The following is a 20913-nucleotide window of genomic DNA, read 5'->3' as shown; positions in this document are numbered from 1 at the left end:
GATACCATATAAGGCGGATGTTTATGTGCACATATATATTACTTTCTTAAACACATCAACTCATTAATTGATATTGTAGCCAGTGGATGTTCAGTAGCGTGGCTCTCATACCGTGGATACGTGCGCAACTATCAATCTGGCAGTAGTTAGGTGTTTTGTTCGGCTGAATTATGGTTCTGTTTAGTTCTAGAAGGTCCATTCCCAGGTTGTATTTGCTCACGTTTCGAAAAAGTGTCAGTTTCCCAGGTTGTATTTGCTCACGTTTCGAAAAAGTGTCAGTTTATTGCTAATAGCCTCTACCAGGCAATGCTGACGGAGCTACGCGACTGTTACTTGTGGATTAGAGTGCACTTCTTGTGCACTGGGTTTTTAAGTTATACATTTTTTTTCGAAATGTACTAAAAACATAAAGAAAAAAATAGTAACAAGGCCACTCAAAATTGAGGGTTTTTATGATCATCCTCGTCACTGTACCCTTGTTTGTCTATGCTGATCCTAGCTAAAGTTTTTGTTCACTACAATGCATCAAGCATATCGTGTGTTGTCCTACTTTAGATTCCCAGATCAAATCAGTATTATCTATATATTAATACGATAGCGTGAGTGTTATTTTTGTATCACGCTTACATCCGGGTCGTTTAATTGTAATGTACTTCCATTTTTTGTAATAAATAATTTTATCAAGAATTCTTGAAAAGTTTTGGTTTCGGTTTCGGTTTCGATTATAGCTGATGACACTAAATGCATTTAATTTTTTATAAATAATTTTACTAAGAAATCTTCATAATTTTCGTTTCGGTTTCGATTATAGCTGATTGCACTTAAGTCATCTATATTTTTTTATAAATAATTTTACCAAGAATCCCTCATAAGGTTTCGTTTCGGTTTCAATTATAGATAATGTCACTCCAATAATCTATTTTTAAAAATAATTTTATCAAGAAGTCTACATAAGTCTTGTTTTCGGTTCAAATTTTAGCTGATGGCACCTTAGTAATCTATTTTTGATAAATAATTTTATGTGAATTCTTCATAAGTTTGCTTTCAGTTTTGATTCAAGCTGATGATCCCAAGTCATAAACATATATATATATATATTTTGTTTTCGAAATCTCAACTTTATAATACATAAAAAATCGATAGAACATTAACTCTATAATAATATATACGAAATCTGCAAAAAGTAAAATATCATATTTAAGCTTATTTTACGGCATGACTCCACCAGGCATCCCTGCTGGCTTGGATAAATACTTTTACAGTTTTAACAAAATATCTACAATAACATCAGAGCGTCTCCATTTACGATGAATATCTACAGAATAAATACATCAATATATTACATATGAATCAGTCCCTGTGGAACTGCCATTGATTCCACTAGTATATATATATATATATATATATATATATATATATATGTGTATGTATATATATATATGTGTGTGTGCATATATATATGTGTGTGTGTATATATATGTGTGTATGTATATATATGTGTGTATATATATATGTGTGTATATATATATGTGTGTGTATATATATGTGTCTGTGTATATATATATGTGTGTATATATATATGTGTGTGTATATATATGTGTGTATATATATATGTGTGTGTATATATATGGGTGTATATATATGTGTGTATATATATATGTGTGTGTGTATATATATATGTATATATATATATATATATATATATATATATATATATATATGATGCAATGTAAATATAAGATATGAATAGAAATAAAATTATATAATATTCTCGTGTGTTTATTTCCTTGATGCAGGGTGGGGGAAAAAGTTCAAACCATAAACAAAATGGTGTTAGTAAGACCCTCCCGACCCTCTCTAAATGGTAGACTGTCTATTGTTTTCCGGCTAGCTGGAATCTAAAAAAAAGCAGGTTGATCTCTAAATGGGGCAGAATTCTAGACGGGATCAATGGGGGTATATGAGGATGCTGCAACATCACTTATTGGAATGGCCGGGGACTAAAAAGAAAACATCGGGATGTGTGCATCATAGATGGCCATTCATTCGTCTCGCTAAGGACCTAGTCTAAGCATGTTTTAAGGATTCTGGAGACTTCCAAGATCTGGTCCGTGCGTGCCATGCTTAGGTGAGGAACACACGGACAGACTCCCTATCTTAATCCATCTTCGGTCCCAGGCCGTGGGATGTAATCTTTTCCTATCCAATCTGATCTTTACCTTCAGTTGGTCCTTGAAGAAGGGGACCAGATCCTGATTAGCAAAAGATTCAACCCTATGCTTCTCTTGCACACTAAAACTCTAGATCACCATTCTGGTTACGGCCAGGATCCCAATGAAAACATTCATCTCTTCTTGTCCACGGCAGCTCTACGCTGTGGATGACGTAAGGCACGTCGAGCGAGCGAGGCTGCTCGAGACCGATGCGAACCGTCATCTCATTGATATACTCACAGTACAGTGAGTCTGCTGCATTCGAAGAACACGTATTCCGGCGTGTCCTCCGCTGGGTTCCTGAACGGGGACACCCGGACAACTTCACTAGTCCGGCACTTTTCAGTATAGCATTGAGGTGTAACGCGTTTCGGGCCAATCGGCAGGTCAGGGAAAACACAGAGTTGTTGAGATGGCTCGAACCTGGCGCCTGTCTACTGGAAGCAGATCTCCTCCTTCGACAATCCCAAACGCTTGACGAGCAGGTCGTCGGCGCCCCCCCCTCACTAATCTCTCATAGAGTTCCGTTTATAGTAAGCCATGAAACGTCGCTGGACCTTGGGAGGTTAATTAGCGCGACCCTACACTCTGTCAAGAACTGCGTGTCGCTCCACAGCTTTCGACGCGTCTTGACCTTGTGGTCGAAGATGAATTTGGAAAAGGCGGCATCAATCATGGGCTTTCACGCAGACTCTTGTGTCAACGTTCGACTCAGAAAGCCCAGCCTCTCGGCTTCTCGATGACATCTCGTCAGGCGTTCCACAACCTCCCAAACACGGACGATGAACACAGACCACTGTTTCCCCTTGTTCCAAAGAAGCCAGGACAGTTTTCTCTGGAGGGATTTTAGATAGTTCTCAGGCAGAGGAAGTACAGTCAGTTGGTAAAGGATGAGCGGAAATACATAGATGGCGCACAGCTCTGCTCTGCACGCTAAGGATAATTTTCTTTCTAACTCACGAGTCGACCGTGGCTTCGACTTTTAACTTTATCTTCGACCAATTCCTTTCGAGGGGAGACCCGATCCGAACCACACGCTGAAGATCGAAACCGAGCCTGGCTTTAGATCCGCCAGGCAGAACGATCCGCACAGAACCAGACTTGCCTCCTCCCGCCTCATCTTGCAAAGTAGCGGCTCCAGCGCAAGGACATGGAGCACGAGAGACTCCGGACAGCCCTGACGCTCAGGCCGGTAGATAGCAAAATATTTAGAACGCTTTCCGTCTACCTGTATCACTGCGGTACAGTACGAAGATCCATTTGCGAAAACCCGGTTGGAATCCTGCAGCATTCAGAATGGATGCTAGAAAGCGACCCTATTGAAAGCTTTGGACTGATGCTAACTGATCAGCGTGGCTTTCATGTCCTTCTATACCTCCCTCTAAGATAGTATAGACCAAGTGCAAATCGAGTAAGCCTAAAAACTAAGATTAGAAACTTCTCCATCAAGTTAGGCCTATTCCCCAAATTCAGACGTGCCATAACTAGCTTACAGTCCGACTGTCCTAGCCAATACAACGTGAGACAGTCTAGGAGCTCTATTCCCCCTCTTTAACTAACAATCTGTCGAGATAGGTGTTTGGATAGGAGTCTATGCTATTGTTCCAGGGTGCTCGACACATCTAGCAGTCAGATAAGCTTGGCTGGTTTCGCACCTTTCCGACCCTCTAGTTTTGCCTCCTACCTTATCTAAACGAGGGTCTAGGATGGCGTTCCACTCCTCCATTAAAGCCTAACGCTTCTGGCCCGCGACAAAAGGGTAGAGAGTATGGAAGAAGGAGACCTTCTCTCGTGCAGTGCTAAGCGCGTGAACTGCAACGACACACACTTTTGATGGCAACAGCCGCGTCGTCCTTATGGACAGCATTTACCATTGCAGACAGCGTGTGTTTCACACAGCAGGGAGACGCCATTCCCCCGCGAATTCCCATGTGCTGAAAAAACACCGCAATCTCTCGACAGCACCTGAGAATCGATAGATGAAACGAATTGGCCACATCCACTCCCGGGGACAGAAGGTTTCTTTGGACGCAAGCCGCCCTGTCTGAGGACAACAATCCCCTCGCATTCAAACTTGCCAATTTAAGAGGCATAGTTGGTTATTCATCTATTCAGTGTCGCCCACGATTATTATTTATTTTATATTTCTACTTCATTGATATCGACCGGATCGTAGATATATCAAATATTTACTGCTGGACAAATTTGGATTATTCGAACTACTTTTCTTATCTTTGGCGTTATTAACACAACATTTTGCTCGATGTAACCTCCGATATTCTTCAGGTGTATCCTGTCGAACTCTGGAATCTTTCTGACGAACTCGAGAATCTGCACGAAACGTTGTGTGATTTGCACTCAAGACAAAACAGTAGTCTAAACAATGTAAATAAATCAAATATCAATCCGTATCTCCAATTTTAGAAACAATTACCCATTCAATCCTTGATTAACTGTTACCAAGACTGAATATTTCATGCAAACCTGACAACCTTGAAACACAATTATTTTATTAAATTTGTACAGAAATTTGATTCGTTTAACAAATAAACTAACAATAATTTTTGAAACTGTGCTGCTCCAGTTGACAATCGTTGATTTACCGCTGTTTTCTGGGGTTTTATACTCTTTTTCTCGTTTTCTTTCTGGAAGTACCATCGTCTCTCACACTGAAGATCACCGAGAGCGCGAGCACTGGTTTACAAGTATAAAAACTATAACATTATTAAATCACAAGAAATACAAATCTCATAGACATAGTGTTTAAATCAGCTGTGCTCCTGTGATAAAGGGCCCCCAAAGATATCATGTCGATAGCTCTCTGTCGATGCATCTTTGTCGGCGATTGATCAGTTCATCTTCTCATATGCCAAAACGCTGGCTTGATCTGCTCCGAGCCGGCAACTATCTTCAACTATCCCAAATTGAATACCATCCCTAATTACTCTGACTTTTAAATTTATTGAATTCGCAAATCCTGTGCCCGACCTCTGGTATAAGTCACCGGCACACCTAATAAATAGAAAATAATTACATTTGCACTCCTATCTGGAAACTGACCACGGACTGTGGGGCGTCTTCATGTCTCAATAGTTCAAAACGATCTCAGAGCCTCTCACCCCCTTTTTTACTGATCTTAGTTTCTATACTTTTGTTCTGCGAATTAATCATCCCCATCCATTGTTGAGGGATTGAGAACAGGGTGGGCACATGTTCATAGTATTACAAATAAAGGTGTCAGTGAACAGCTTATAAGTCACGAAAAGTCCATAAGGAAACCATTTAACAACTTTCACGTGCACAACCGTCTCACTCACACACATATAAATGTAGCCAATCACAACCACTGTCCTTTTGCCATCGGTCACATCGAAGAAGATTTAAAAATTGTGTCTTCAATACAGCAGCGGGACAGGATTAAGAAGTAGCGCCTCGTTACTCGATTGAATCACAAACACCTTGTAAAAAGTAAATACCGAAGAGAACAATAAAGCAAACTAGAAAAAGAAGCAAAAAATAAAATATGAAAATTCTTAGATGAGAAAAGACAAATCACTACAGTCGAATTGAAGAGGATAAAAACGAAGGTTCATTGTACGTGGAAAGACTTGAATATTTCATGTGTAGATAGGTGTAATGAACGCAGTAACACTCCTCAGCTGCCATGAAATAAGTCTCGATTAAGATTTTGAAAGTTTAAATTGTCAGAATGCATCAGATTATAAGATATCGACTTCAATTTTTTTATATATATTTTTATATGATAAGCGCACGGGAGAAAATGTCACCATTGCAATTAAAAAGATATAGCACCAACATGTTTTTTTACTGAAGAGTTATAACTTATCAAGGTCAAAAGCGACTCGGGGATAAAAGTGAATAAGATGAATGGATTGTTAGTTGAATTATGAAGAATATTATGAGAATTTATGAATGAAATGAGCAAGCTTGTTTTTTATGAAGGCTGTTATTATTAACAGCCTTAATAAAAAAAACAAACTTGCTCATTCCATTCATAAATTCTCATATTCTTTCAGTATATGCTGACGTGTGATTTGAAAACGACAATTTTGTGAGCTGCATTAGATCAGTCCCGGGGTAATGTGCTCCTCGGGTAGGAAATGATTTGAAAAAAAAAACCCTATTTATGAAAATTCTGTCTGACACTTAACACACCGAGGACTAAATTAACGTACTTTTCAAAATTGTTCTAATGACTCTAGGCCTTTCCCGTCAAGTTCTCGGTGACTTTTCTTCCTATTGTCTTACAAGGTGGAACCAAATATTAGAGCTCAGACAAATGATTTTCCTGGAAATCTATATAAAGTAAAGAAAGACTAACAATGTTTCTTCTGTTGGAAAGAGTCTCTAGAAAACGGAAGCAATTTGCCTCATTAGACTGCGAAGTCGATTTTGTACTAAATTTTCACTAGAGCTTGTACTGTGTTTAGATACAGGAATGAATGGGAAATGGTGAGGAGCTAAAGGTCGAGGTAGAGGTAATGGAAGACTAAAAAGAAAGGTATTCGTATGTGTGTTTGACACCCACCCTTAATCTTAAACATACTAGTGTGTATAGGTTCGAACAGTAGGGGAATATGGATTTGAGATATCTATGCTAAAATGGATTTCAGATTTAATCGGAGTAAATCTCCTATATATAATATTTTGATTGCAGAAATTCCTCTCTGTACCAAATAACCGTAGGTTTGCACTTAACAGATCCTATATTATGTAACTTTTGCACGTCGTTACAGACACATTTATTCGTTATAATAAAACCGTACATTACATCCGACGAGCACCATTATCACGACCGACAACATATTTAGAGGAAGTGGTTCGTATTTTCTCCTCTACCCCACAAGTACTCCAACAACCCCAGTGAAGACCGGGTAAAAGTATACACAATATAAATATATTGCCATGACACCATTATTAACTGCATCATACACTGATAGACATACAACTACCTTTACAGTTCCCTACAGAGGAGGTTAGTTGTTAGGCAACAGCAACGACAACTGTAGTTTCAATTTTTCTACGAGAGGAGAGGAACATACTTCCACCGGGCAAAGCCGGTTAGCGGGTCCTGTAGTCAGTTATAAAAAAATTATTTTAGTTGTACTAGTTTATGTGGTTAAAAAATGTACGACTTATTGCCCACTTGTATATCTCCGATCCCACCAGTATAATCCATACACGCATCAGTGAAGATGTTATTAGATAAGGAAGAAAAAGAAAAGCCACAAGACAAAAGAAGAAAAGAAAAAAAGAAAGAAAAAAAGAGGAAGTATGAAATTGAATAAATCATAAATGCTTTATTGATGGTGATTCTAAGGCATGTCTTTCACCTCCGTATTCTTCCCTCGTCCCCGTCAACTCCCCCCACTTTCGCCTCTATCTTTGATCATGGTTTCTTTTACTACGGCAAAGCTTTGAAAGTTTCCTAGCAATGATAATAATAATAATAATAATAATAATAATAATAATAATAATGATAATAATGCTTGAAAAGTGATAATCGGTAGGTGAAGAGTATGGCGGATGAGGCAAAACGCTTCATTGATATCGCGAGCTGTTTCAGCAGCTTTTCTGTCTAGTTTGAATAGAAATGAGAAAAAATTGCTTTTCCATTGTGTATTCAACTTTCTAAAAAGAAGGCATAATTATTTTAAAATGATTCTCATTCAAACGATTAGATATAGCGAGAAATGCTCTTTAAAATGATGTATAAAGTAATGGTATTATTACGAAAACTTAATTGAAAATACATCATTAGAAATCAAAATTAAAATGTCCGCAAGAACAAAGAAAATCATGCAATTACGAATATAAAATTTAATTGTCCCTAGCAAAAACCAGCAGCGTCAATCCAGTTAGATAAGTTTAGAATTGTAAATAATTCAAAGTAAAAAGTGGTATTATTAATCTTGTAGGAGTTAGCAGAGAGCAGCAGTTATTTTCTTTTGTCAAGTGAAAACCTATGACTGAAGAATTTATATGGATTCAGTATATTTATACAGTGATTCTAGTACCTCAGTGATTCGTTATTTTACCACTGGCTATAAATATATTCGTCCAAGTACTTATTACGCTGGTAGGTTTCTTCATAAAAGTTTTCTGTAGTAATATGAGTCGACGATTCGTTCTCGACAATCATCTCGATAGAGTCTAGTTATTTCGGTGGTCTTTTAGCTTTCGAAGACTGAAGTAGTCGTTCTAGGAGGTCCACTCTCCCAGACCTTACCACCCAACTTTCGGTTGGAATAGGTTCATTTCTTATTGCCTGGAGTTCGCTTAAGGGAAATGCCAACAAAACTTCCTAGTCATTTTTTTCACTGGACCTGAGTACATTTATCGGAGCCATCTACCGATGTTGTGTTAATCTTTCTGCGGTGGGCAGGAAGTCATTACTTACCAGGTATTGGAACAATATAAAAATCGTAGAGATTTTTATTTAATATTTTCTGGCAAACCGCCTATTTCTGCAATGGTGCCTATTTTAAAAATGTAGGAATAAATCTAAACGTAAAATATTTATCTTTAAAGAAAGAACAAGACTTAAATAACTTGGGAATGTTTTACTAATAAAGTCAACGTTTGTTTACATTGTAAATTAATACTAAACTTCTTTGGCGAACTTCTACAATAATTCTCGTTATTCTTATTAATACAGGGGGCGTGCAATAAGTAATGCCCATACATATGTGTGTGTGTGTGTGTGTGTGTATAACTTACAATTATATGAATTCAGCTTTGTTTCTTTGTGTGTGGAGTTCCTTCCTTTTAGACTCCGAAACTGCTAAACAGATTTTCTTTAAAATTTCCAGAACTTTAGTGTATAAGTCTGGGAGTGATCTTAGTTGAGTTTTGTTTCAGAGTACCCAGATAATTACCCATAATCGACAATCGAAACCGTTATTTTAATTTATCTATCACTTTTCACTGTCGTCGCTTAGGAACAATGATAGAACAACGGACCGTGATAATTCTACTGTGGATAAATTGATAGCGTGTTTTTTTTTTTCATGTTTAAACTCCGCACAAAAATTTCTGAATTTTTTTTTATTAACTGCAAAGAGTTTTATAAGACCTGAAAATTTACGTGTGTTTTGGGTTTTTTTTTTTTTTTTTTGGGGTTTTTTTTTTTTTTGCTTGCCGTAAGTTCAAATCCCGCACTTAAAGTTCTTTATGTCTTTTTTTCGTTAACTGGAGAGAAGTTTATATAAAATAATTTGATAAAAGAAACAGTAGGTCTCTAGAGTACAATGTAGAATAACATATATTTTTGACTAAGTTACTGCATGGAGCATGTGAAGCTTCCTCCCGGGCGATTTCACGGATTTCGATGACAATAAAAATATAAGCGTGTGAAAGATTTGTTAATCATCATTCAATCCCGGGCAACGTCGGCTTTTCCTGCAAGTATATTTATCTATGTGTCTATATATGTATGTATGTATGTATGTATGTATGTATCTACGAGGGATGTGCAATAAGTAATGCCCTTGACCCACTTCCAGTTGTCTGATCTAGCTGAAGTTTTGCATGTGCAATGATTTATAACACTACGGGTTATGTGGAAAATTACAGCTCTGAACTAATTGTGGTTTCTGTTTTACAGGTGTTTGAACTGAGTCAGGTGTGAAATGGAGCCTGTTGAATGTCGAGCAGTGATCCGGTTTTTGTATTTGAAAGGACGCACAAAACAGGAGACTTTTGATGAAATGAAAGAAACTTATGGTGATAATGCCCCATCATATGATCTTATAAAACGCTGGCATCGTGAATTCAAAAATGGCCGGAAGTCTGTGGAAACAGCTCCCAGACCTGGTCGTTCCCCTTCTGCCATTGATGAGGCATCTGTCCGTGAAGTTGAGGCTGCCATTTTGAAAGATTGGCGCATTACTATTCGCCAAATAGCCCAAGATGTCAAGATTAGTACAGGGTCTGTGGAAACTATCATTCATGACCATTTGCATATGCATAAGGTGTCTGCCAGATGGATTCCCAGGTTGCTCACACCATTCTAGAAGCGAAAATGAGTCGAGTGCTCGAGGATGAATTTAGAGATGTGCCAAGAAGATGAGTTAAAGTTTTTCAAAAGACTGATTACACAGGATGAAACCTGGGTCCATCACTATGATCCAGAGACCAAAGCCCAGTCAATGCAGTTGAAGCACGTGGACAAACAACCTTCAAAGAAGGCAAGGGTGCAGCCCTCCGCTGGCAAGGTCATGCTCATAGTCTTCTGGGACTAGGACTGAGTAGTGATGACAGATTTCCTGACAAAGGGTACCACAATGACAAGAGCCTATTATGCTTCACTTTTGAGGAAATTAAGGGACGCTATCAAAATCAAGAGTCAGGGCAAGATCAGCAAAGGTACACTCCTCCTACAGGATAATGATCCGGTCCACAACGCGCATGTCGCCAGATAAGAAGCACGTGTGTGTGGTTATGAAATCCTCCCCATCCGCCCTACCGTCCTGAACTTGCACTCTTTGACTTTCACGTCTTCCCAGCCATGAAGTTGTTTTTGAAAGGAAAGCGTTTCCTAGATGATGCAGCCTTGATTTCTGAAGTCACGTCGTGGTTGGAGGACCAAGCTGGGGTGTTCTACAAAAACGGTCTCCAGAGCTGCATCAAACGATGGGAGAAATGCATAAATCTGGGTGGTTCCTATGTAGAGAAAAACTAATAACTGTGCCAAGTTTCATTGCTCTACTGCTATGGGAAGTGGGTCAGGGGCATTACTTATTGCTAGTCTGCTAGTCTGGGTGCCCGGCGTTGCGAGGGTGTTTTGATGTGTGTGTAGAGCAAAAGAAAAAGTACTTATAGGCAGGCAGGTTCGAACCCGTACCGAGAAGGAGGAAAAAATGTAAAAACAAAATGTCGTCTTTGTTGTTGTGTCCATCGCCAAACCGGAAGTTGCGAAGGTTTAAATTAAGGCTAGTCAATCAAAAGGAGTAGATGACTTTCGAAAATATCGGTGAAAAAACAAAGTAAGGCATTAATGTCTTTAGCCGATTTTTCGATATTTGTTGTCGGAAGGGTCGAGTTTTAAAAGAATATTGATTTCGTGAAAATCCGTCGCCCCTGACGAAAGTTTTAGACAGACATACATACACACATAGATAATACATACATACATACAATTAAACAGACAGGAGAGATTTATATTATAGAAGGTATCTAAAACTGTGAATTTCATTCATTATTTTTATTTATTCCACCATACCTTTATGCATTAGTTCGGTTTTAAAACGAAATAGTTGTTTTAATATCACTTCCCTTCTTATAAATAATGTTTATTTTTGTTTAAAGTATAAAATAGTCATCATTTTACGCATGTTTTAATTGATGCTTTAGATTTTCTTTGTAAAATGATCATAAATTTGGAAACCGGAAACAACTAAATAGACGAAATTGCATTACCGGAAAAGACCGGAAGCATAAACCGCCAACTAGAAAGATGGCGGTAATTTATAATGACGTTTATGTGGTTTATTTAATTTTAGTTTGCTTTTTCTTTACTTTAGACGCTTATTTTAAGTCATTTTAAAATATCAAACGTCAAACTGTTTTCTCCAACAAATAATCACATGAGTATATTTTCTTTCAAATAAAACATACACGCATATATATAAATAATTATATAATTATATATATATATACATATATATATGCATATATATATATAATTATTTATCTGAAAGTATCAGATACATAAGTACAGTATATGTGCACATATATACGCATATATACCCCATTCAAATTAATCATATAAAAAATCCTCGACGAGCTAGCCATGAAGGCCAATCATCAAAGTTCGTGCATCTCAATTTTCAGTAAATAAACAAAATATATGTTTATATATATAAACTTATCGATGTAAAATGTATTAATTAAATTAATTTAAATGTATTGAACGCATAAAAACACCTGACTAGACCATTAACGCCGTTGAAACTTGGATAAGATACGCTTAGGAATTATTTCTGATATTCATATAATTTTATTGATATATCTAAACGATATCTTATTATTATTATTTATATATTTATTTAAAAATAAATACTAGCAGAACCCGTTAACCTGCATTGCCCGGTGGTAGCATGCACCCTCCTGTGTAAAAATTTGAAGTACAGTTGTTGTTGTTGTTGTTGGTGTTGTTGGTGTTGGTGGTGGTGGTGGTGGTGGTGGTGGTGGTGGTGGTTGGTTGGTTGGTTGTGGCGATGGTGCTGGTGTCCAACCTTCAACTTCCTCATGTTAAGAACGGCTTTCGGAATTGACACGCCATTTTGTGAGTGGGGGTAGTTGCAGTGGCGGTTAGGCTCGTGCGGACTAAGCTAGCGGTCAAGGTATGGTTCAGGTTATTTTTAAGGGTATGGTTCAGGGTTAGGGTTAGGGTATTATTAAGGGCATGGTATTTTTGTTGGTAAGACTGGAGTTAAGGTGGCAAAAAACTCCCGAACTGTCTATCACTTAAAATGAACTTAATTCCTGCAATCCCATGTACGTTACCATTAAGACAGTAAGTAGCAAAAATATACCGTATAAACAGAACAGTTTCTTTTAATAATAAACAATTCTTTTTTATGTTGAACAATATATACAGGAGTTTGTTTCTATTATAAACAATATAACAATATATTTTTTTCAATGTTAAGTGTTAGACAGCAGAAACAGATTTAGTGTATAATTTATGAAAGAAGTATTGATTGTAAGAGAAATGAATTTTTTTTGGGGCGGGGGGGGGATAGTCCCACAAAATTTATTATGTTCAGTGAGCTATTTTCATGCAAATAAAATTATGGTGAATTAGGAAAAAAAAAACAATTTATTTTCGTTTTTGACCTATTTGCGTGTCTCAGAAATATAGATAAAAAATTAATCCACGCCCTTAATACAATGCTAATAGCAGCAGTACCTTGTTATAGGAAAAATAGGAAAAAAACGCTAGTTGTAAAAGGAGATGCAAAGGAAGGAAACGCGTTTATCGACTACGCCACGTCGAACATACGACATTAAAACGTTCGACATAACTTCCTTATACCAACTTGAGTCATGTTATTATTGAAAGAGACTCGATCGTTGGACACCATTAAATCGCCTTATGTAAGCAGAAGTATATCTACTGTAAAACTAAAGCAATAGTTTATTCTTGTTGGTCAATGTTTATAAAATGTAATCATAAAACAAAGCACATGTAATTATTGTGGAACGCCATTGAGGAATCTTAGTTTTTGAGAACAAAAGAAAAAGAAATAATGGCTATCAGCCTGTGTAGGAAAACAGTATGTACGCTGCAGTTAAATGCAAAATATCTCTCATGCTATTGTAGCTGTGTACGAAAAGCTAACATGTTCGGTATATTTTATGTGTAAGTGAAAGCAGTATTGGTTTATGAAAATGTTTCGATGTCATAAAAATTTTTAAACGGGGTATTTAATTTGCAATGATTGCCTAATCCAATCAGGGAAGCCATGTTTGTTTTAATCTTTATAGCGTTCTTTTTTAATGAGGTTCGTTTATACCAGAATAAACGAATATGCAGTTGTCAGCCGATGATATTTTGTGAAATGTGAGGAGGGAGAAATCATTATATGAGGGGATCTAAAAAAGGAAAGGTTATGGTAATAGCATAAGCATCTGAGCCAGAAAATTAGGGTGAACCCCCATATATGACCCTATTGCAGAACACTTCCCGGTGTACACTGCGATCGTGAGTAGTACTTTTTATTTAGAAGGAAAAATAATAGCTACTTCCATTGTATATCTTTGCGATCGTGATGATGTTTCTCCTAGGAGGGAATGAATGATTTTAATATAGCAAATAAATATGTGTAAGATAGCGTTCAATACATATAATACATAATATACTTACTAATAGTCTAGACATAACAAATTTGTATGTGGCCTCAGGTATAGCAAAGCAAGTGTACTTTGGTCGAGGGGGAAATTTCTGCAATCAAATTATTATATATAGGACTATATACTAATATGCATATATATATATATATATATATATATTTACATATATATGTATATATACATATATATATATATATATCATAATCTACTTTTATTTTGTGTAACATAAGTTTAGATTTCAAATTACTTCATTTTGAAATTCTTTTCTGTTTAAGTGTGCTTTTCATTTTTGTCCGAGAAGTATTTTCTACTGGCAATTTACTGTATATATAGATAGATTTTGTACGTGCGTCTTCGATTTTGGATAAGTACCGTTTCGATATTCAATTTGTTATTAGCTGGTATCACTAACTATCACTTATTCACTTCTCAGATTGCAATTACTTTTCGTCGCTTGATTGACATTTTCAAATTTAACGTACATTTTTTTACCTCACTATAATTATTTCTTTAGGACTTTACGGAGTTCAACTTCAGTAATTATTTGATATTTTACTTTGACTCTTCTATTCTATTTAATTCTTTTGAAAATGCATTTGAAATCACAGACATATGTATTTTTCATATTTCTAAATTGTTGCTAATTATTTTTACGAATTTTATTAATCTTCTGGTGAACAGACCCTCTCTTCGAAAATCTATAAGTTAAGGAGTTTTCGTTATGTGATTGATTATTTCAAGTTTTGATTGATCACTAAATATTGTAATTCATTCTATTTTTATTTTCATCATATTTTCTCTTGATTTTTTCTCTTTTATCTGGTATACTGAGCTTTTCTGTGTGAATATGTTTTAATATAAAGATGTTTACCTTTGTAATTTTAATAACATGTATATATATATATATATATATATGTGTGTGTGTGTATTAATGTAGAAGCTATCTAATATTTTTGTTTTTACAGAGGAAATTACAATCGATATTTTATTGTAATTTTTGGTTAGTGTCTGGTGGAGTTAAGAAGACATCTTTAAAAGTACAGTTAATTTTACTTGTTTTAGAGCGTTGGTATGTAAAAGATAAAAGTTTTGTTATATTTATATCTTAATTAAGCACAGAAAACATTTTTAACTTGGGTTCGCGTTTTCATATGCTTTCGTTTAATATCGTGTCTTTAATTCGTTTCTCGTTAGAATTAGTAAACAAGAAAATTGATATTCGTAAGATGCGAACATTTAAATTTTGTTTAAAACTCAATCCTGACAGACTAATGAACATTTTATTTCAAATGGCAGTACTTTTTCAAACTCAAGTAGAATAGATATATACAACTCTAATGTCAATCGTAATCTTGACAGACAATAAAATGCCATTTCAAACATAAACCAACAAATACTATATTTCAAAATTTATCTTGGGAGATCGACGAAAATAGATGTAAATGCGATGTTACACTACATCATGATGGATCAACGGAAATGCTATGTAAAATTATATCAGGACACTCGGACAATAGTTCTATTTCTAACCTAAGCGTGGCAAACAACAGACTTCTATTTCACACTTAAGCTACACACGAACGCTTTTTTTTAAATTTAAGCTTATCTGAAAATTAAAATGATTCTTCAAACGTAAGAGTGACAGACAAAAGAAATGCTATTTCGAATTTAATTCTGAAAGGCCAACAAAAATATTTCAAATATAAACCCACAGACTTTTAACAAATGTTTTGTCAAATTTCATCCTGAAAACGAAAATGATATTCAAAGTTAAACACAACAGATAAACGAAATTCTATATCAAACTTAAATGTGACAGACAAATGAAAATATACTTTATCTGTCACAAAGAAAAATATTAAAGAAATGCTTAGACGTTTCTAAATTAAAATGCGTTGATCCAATTAGAAGTGTGATCCATCGATGGTCAAACTCTCTCTTTCTCCTTCTTTCTCTTTCTATTAATATCTCTCTCTTTCTCTCTCTCTCTCTCTCTCTCTCTCTATCTATCTATCTATCTATCTCCACAGATACTATGACGTATGTAGAACAGTTTTCAGTTTCCATACATTGTCACATGATATATCTAGGAACATTTAAAACGTAAGTTTATTTCCTTTTTCTCGAATGGATCACACCTTATAAAGGTTCAGGTGCCACTCGAGGATATGATTAAATAAATTGTCGGTGTCACGATGAACACTACCACGAGATGATTAAAAACAATGAGTGAAATAAACAGCAGATTGCTTATAATTGTCTATAAGTATGGATTTACAAGTATTTGTTTACATTGAACTTGAAAACATACATATTATAGACGGTTGGGAAAAAGTTTTATTATATTCTGTTTTACTAATGGTATGTTTTCGGAAACAAAATTATTCGTTGAAGTACTATTTAGTTTTTGATAGAAAGATACAGTAAAAAAATATTTTATATGGTGACCAGGGATTGGCACTTAGGTTATCAGCTACTATTAACATCTAAATAAAGTAGGAGATAAAGGCTAGCAACATCTTCTTTGTGTAAGGAGAACAGAAGAGATACCCATTCACTACATTACGAAGTTAGCAAAAAAAAAAATGTATTCTGAATGGAACCTCCCCAGATATAAAAACATATTTGCACGGATCTGGCTCTTGTAAACCTACAGAAATGCTAGGGAATAGGTACTTTGAAAATACATAGAATGATCCAACTATTTTTATCACCAACTGATTTCATGCAAGTCTTTTAATTTTATGTTTAAAGTAAAATCCGTCTTATGAGCTTAGCAAAGTAGTGAGCTTCATTAAGCACAAATCCAAATGTGTTAAAAGTAACAATGCAGGTTTCCCCCATTGTTCTATTTGCTCAAAATCATCAGAAAGATTTGGTTAATTTGTGCAAACGCTTATTCACATACCACATGCAATCATATAATATCCACATAAATACACATATATATTTGCATGCTTATATATATTTATGTTGATATACGCATTGAACTGAGAAGGTTTTCAGGGTTGGATCCAGATTTTTCCATGCACGCAACTTTATGAGAGAAATTAGATAAAAGTAACTGTTGCAATGTCAAGGAGTTTAACAATGGACAGTTTCTGATTTAGATGCAGATATTACTTCAGCATTTAAGCTGAGAATTCTGAATTTCTTCATGGTTACTTCCAGTGGCCGAGGGTTAATCCCTTTACCACCTCAGGTAATAGGTATATTTCTATGCGTGGTGTAGCAATCGCTCTCCGAAGATTAACAGGGGCACCGCGTGAAGGTTTGCTACTTGCCCCCAGCTTTTAAACCTGACCCAATTCATTGAGGATGTATTTCAGACCAAAAAAATAACAGGCACTGTGTTTGTAGACCTTACAGCAGCCTATGACACTGTCAACCATAGGTCACTCATACTAAAAAGTGGCCCAAATAATACAAAACCCAGCATTGGTGAGCATAATTGAATGTCTACTTAGTAATCGACGTTTCCATGTTGAGATTGATGGAAAAAAGAGTAAATGGTTTATCCAAAACAGTAGCCTCCCACAAGGTTCAGTTTTGGTTCCAACCCTATTCAATATCTACACTAACGACCAACCACAATACCCAGATATACAAAGATATATATATATATATATATGCCGATGACCTATGCATCGCCACACAGACAAATAGTTTTGAAATCATAGAAGAAAGACTCTCTGATGCCCTAGACACTCTCTCTAGGTACTACAAAAAGTTGTACTTAAATGCAAACACAAAGAAGACCCAGGTTGGCGCCTTTCATCTTAATAATCACCAAGCAAATCGGAGACTAAGAGTCATGTGGAATGACAACATGCTTACACATGAACCTTTCCCAGTCTACCTGGGGGTAACTCTGGACAGAACACTATCTTTTAGAAAACACATTACTAAATTGAAAGGCAAGCTATCATCACGAAACACCCTTCTCAGTAAGCTTGCGACCAGCAATTGGGGTGCCGACCCCAAAACACTGAGGCAAACAGCTTCTGCATTGTGCCATTCCACAGCGGAGTATTGTGCCTCAGTATGGGCAAGATCATGCCATGCCCATAAAATTGATGTAGAGCTGAACAAGGCATACCGGACCATAACTGGTGCCCTTAGACCAACTCCCTTGCCGATTGTGTCCTCATTGCTCAAACCAATACCTTAAGGAGGCAAACAGCACCGCCATACGATTTCTATTGCGATAAGATATGATGATGATGATAATCGACAAAAGCTAATGTGTTTCGACAGCAGTTACACGACCCGAATGCAAGAAAATCAAAAGCGAATATTCTTAAGTTACGTCTATTCAATAAGCTGGTTTAGAACTGAGAATGTTATTTCAAACTTAAGTGTAACATATAAGCGTCCATCCTGTTTAAAGCTTAAATGTAACAGACTAACGGAAATTCTACTCTAATCTTCTGTAACTGTTGGGCAAAAGTGATATTGTAAAGTCTGACAAACCAACGAATATATTATTTCAAACTTAATCGTGAAATGCCAACAGAAATATGATAGCGTGAACGACTAATGGACATTCTATTTATTAGAACAGTCGATATGAGAGTGATTGACCAATCGAATTTCTATTTCAAACTTAAAACTGACCGACAAAAACATTTTAAACTTGTATGTAAAAAAAACGATTGACATGTTGATTTTCTTACCCAAGTCGTCTAAAATAAAAAAAAAACACATTATTAATAAACTGAACAAGATAGAACTTAACATTACGTATACTGTACTTTAGGGTAATTGCGCCAAGTTTGGGGTAATTGCGCCGACTAGCTAAAAGTGATATTTTGGCAACCACACATATAAAGAACACTTTATTTTAGTTGGCACAATTACTCCCGGATTTGGCGCATTTACTCCAAACTATGGTAATTTAAGAATACCATACTTTGGGGTAATTGCGCCAAATTCGGGGATAATTGTGCCGACTAAAAAAGTTAGCTTTATATACGTGGTTGTGAAAAGAGCATATTAGTTTGTTGGCGCAATTACCCGGACTTGGCGCAATTACCCCAAAGTACGGTAATAAAAAAAAAAAAATAAGTGATAAAGTTTACCGTAAACCAACTAATAAAAAATGACTAATTTCTATTCTCACTGCAATGATGTGTAAAGAAAGTCATTGTGATGAGAATTTATCCCAGCGCTCTAATGATATGTAGTAATGAGCATCTATTCGAGCAACTCGGATATATTGAATGCACTTTCATAATTATGTAGTGCTGTCAATATTTCATATTTAACTCAAAAAGTAAAGCTCTCCAAATTTACTCAAAACGCAATGAAGACAGCTCCCAAATTAATCCAACACTTAATAGAAATTTAGTTCTACCTACAAACATTAATAAGAACCCCAGCTACACGCGATTAAACAAAATAGGTACTAAAATATCCCAAGTGTCCTCTTCAACAATTATTGATATAATTCGGAAATCTATAGGCAAAACTAGTGTATACCCTATTCCCTGTCTTGATTGTGGTAAAATCTACATTGGCGAAACCCAACAAAATCATGTCAGAAGTATTTATGAAAATAAGAAGGACTTAAAAGCAAACTACACGCTAAACGCTATTTTCTCTTATAGTATGATGGACGGTTATTACTTTGACTGTGAAAAGGCAAAACTTTTGAAACAAGTACATCGTAAATCACTATGTCGCTTAATGTAGTCCACTCCTATTCCCCACACCACCAATGCAATAAAACAAAGGAAATGTTTCTATCATATTAAACCTACGCCCTATCAAAAAATATCATTAATTAAAATAATTTGAATACCGATTAATTTCATTCTGGTATATTCGTTAGGCGTATGTGTACCCATATATATGTATACATATATATTTTTACCGTGTTTTTGTATATATTGCAAGTTTGAATATCTTGTACACTCACTCACGTAATTTCTTGATTTGCATAAATTTAAGTATGCTCCTCGCCCTTTATATATATGCTCCTAAAATGATTGATCGTCTCGTTATGGACAATTTTTGTCTGTTTCTATTCTTACAAAAGCCCGCATAGGTCGGGCGAAACGTCGAGAATGTGTGTGTGTGTGTGTGTGTGCGTGCGTAAACAATTCAAATACGGTAGTGTTTAAATATATGGTTTAGTGACAGTTTTAGTCATTTAGAACTGCTTGGAAGCTTCACCGCTCTCATTTTTCGACCAAATTTCAAACAATTCATACAGTTTATAGATCACCTTCTCAGTTATATTGCGAAAAGAATTTCAATTTTCTTTCAGTAAAACAAAAGTTATGATGAATTTATTGGTGTTCAAAATCGTAAAAAAAATTATAAGCAGGTGAGCGACGTTTTTTATGACTGGTTTCCATAGCAATCACGTCGGTTCAGCGATTACTGTTTCTACCAATTTACCGCTCTCACGGAAAGAGAAGTAACAAGTGAAACAGACAGAATGAAAGAATGAAAGGGACATAATTGGGGAATTTTATTGAAAGTAGACGAGTGCTGTACATTGTTATTACATATGTGTATGTTATATTTATGGGGGCAAAAAATAATACGGAAATTAAACAAAGAACAAGTGAATTTACTGAGATCCTGGAAAAATCATGGATTACAATAGAAAAATGCGAGCATGAAAAGTAACAAGATATTGTAGTAAAAACATAATAAATTTATAACAGAAAATATTCCAGCATTAAGAATTATTTTTTAACATAACATTATATAATCAATTCTTAATGCCAAGCATTTAAGTTTTCTTGCTCTAGTTTTTAAATTATATTATCGAAGTTTTATCTTTTATTAGTCATATACCGATACTTAA

The sequence above is a fragment of the Euprymna scolopes genome, chromosome 10 (assembly GCF_053919585.1).
Source record: "Euprymna scolopes isolate OS-2025 chromosome 10, ASM5391958v1, whole genome shotgun sequence".
Taxonomy (NCBI): domain Eukaryota; kingdom Metazoa; phylum Mollusca; class Cephalopoda; order Sepiida; family Sepiolidae; genus Euprymna; species Euprymna scolopes.
This window is presented reverse-complemented; position numbering follows the sequence as displayed.